The following is a 2,291-nucleotide window of genomic DNA, read 5'->3' as shown; positions in this document are numbered from 1 at the left end:
ATGCTTCGCCCGGGCCTTTTCTCTGGAGTGGCCGGCCTGTGTTAACTATTTCTAGTTAACTCAGATGTTTTCTTTGAACTGCATGCTTATCGCGGTGGCTGAATTGTGAGCAAGCAATCCAGCTGCCAAGGGGTAAGCATGTTGCAGATCCTTTTTACCAGCCCGGCGGCTGTGGTGGGTGGTCCCTGCCTCAGAAATTGTGTGTACACAATTCTGCAAGTAATGTAACAGGGTGGCGTTAGGCTCGCCGCAGTGTTTGCATAACCTGGGTGTCTCATTGCCAAGCGCATTGGTAACCTAGTCTTAGACTCAATAGTATGACTCTTTTTGTGTTTGGAGGAAGGGCCAGTGGCTCATAGCCTGAAGCATCTGAGTACCACTTGGCAGCGAGTGATTTTGTGATATTTTCTCTATGTGCTCCCCGGAGGACTGCACACGCTGCAGCTTTGGTACTTTGGCTTAGTCCCCTTCGGCTGGGTTTAACGATCATGGAGGATGGGGGCATATCCCTGCCCTTTTCAGCTAGTTTATCAGTAAGCTCGTTCCCTTGTATGCCTGTGGCTTAGGACTCAGTTAATGATGATTCTTCTACCCTGACTGAGGATTTTGGGCTATGGTTAGCACTGTTGTCAAGAGGTAGATGTTGTCTGGGGGCATGCTATGCTGTAAGCTGTCAATAGTTGCTCTTGAATCTGTGTGAATGACGTGTCCTGCCCTTAGGGACGCGTGTGTCAGGGCTTCCATGATCGCAACCGTTTCGGCTTGAAGCATTGAGGCATTGTCAGTGACCCTAATGGATGCTGTGGTATCCTTTGTTGCAAAACCGGCGCCTGCAGTATGGTTTATTGGATCCATGGATCCGTCCGTGTAGTATGTTATGCTACCCGGAGGAGTTATTTGAACAATGACGCTTTGTGCTTGTGCCTTTAGGCTAGGCATGGAATATTGATCTTTTCTCATTGTGAGATTTAGAATTGAGAATTCGATCATTTCGTTTGCCCACGGCGGGGGTTCTTTGTAATCAGGGTGAGGGGAGTCCATGCCCTTGGCAAGCAATGATTCTTTTAGCTGAAAGCGTATCAAAACTCTGGCTGTATGTGTGAGCCAGGAATTGTCCGCAAACAACTAGTAATCTTGTTGTAGGCGTCTGAGAACTCTTTGTCTTAGATAGGAGGTTCTGGGTGCCTGCAGGACCTTGGAAAGGAACTGTGCTGCCATTAGATCAATTCTGGTGTCCATGGACGGTAAATCAGCTTCTATGAGGAGGTTGATGACCTTTGTCCACTTATGTGCACCTAGAATTATCCTGGCTGCTTCGTTTTGTATTGTTTCCAGTTTTTCTTTTAATGTTGTACTGGAAGCAATGAGGGCGATAGATGCATAGTCAATAATAGGACGGACAGCATGTACATAGAATGATCTTAGTACTTTGTGTCCTGCTCCTATGTGTCTCCCTGTCATGACTTTCATGTCTGACAGTCTTTCCTTGGTTCTGTCAAACAGGTATTGGATCTCCTTTTTGAAAGTGAGTGTGTGTCCTATCCATACACCAAGGTATAGATAGTCCTTCACCCATTCCAGATCCATACCCTGTACAGTGAGTTTTTTGTTTCTGACATTAGTTCTCAGAGCCATTGCTTTGGATTTTGCTGCTGATATTTTTAGATCCATCCTACAACACTCTTCAGACACCAGGTTCAGACAACGCTGAGCTCTAGTTAGGCAGTGATTGCCGGAGGCTATGTTTGCCAAGTCATCTGCATAAGAGATGATCTTGCATCCCTCTGGCAGGTGAATGTCGAGGCTGGACTAAGAACCCCTCCCTGAGGAGTTCCATTTTCAAGTGGCATGTGCTGTGAGAGGTGGCCTTGAAATCTAAACATTTGCCGACCTATTTTTAAAATAGTCAGCTATCCAGGCCAAGAGTCTGTGGATTAGGGTCTCTTGAATGGCAAGCGGATTTGCCAGTTCAAAAGCCTTCTCCAGGTCAAGGAAGACAACCACGGCGGGCGAGGTGCAGATCGTGCTTAAGAATGTGGAGATACTGTGAGCAGTGCTCTTACCCCTTGTGAACCCATGCAGGTGTTCATGAGGGGGACCCGTCTTCAATCAGAGCCTGTTGAGTACCATCTTCTCAGCTGTTTTACCCAAGTAGCTGAGAAGAGAGATGGGACGGTACTTGCCAGGCTCCTTTAGTTTTGGGATGGGAACTATTGTGGCTTGTTTCCAGCTCTGGAGCACCGTTGCGGTTTGCCAGGATTTGTTGATAACCTGCAAGAATGCAAGTTCTG

The sequence above is a fragment of the Penaeus vannamei genome, chromosome 40 (assembly GCF_042767895.1).
Source record: "Penaeus vannamei isolate JL-2024 chromosome 40, ASM4276789v1, whole genome shotgun sequence".
Lineage (NCBI taxonomy): Eukaryota > Metazoa > Arthropoda > Malacostraca > Decapoda > Penaeidae > Penaeus > Penaeus vannamei.
The sequence above is the reverse complement of the archived record's forward strand: the minus strand, read 5'-3'. Positions refer to the sequence as shown.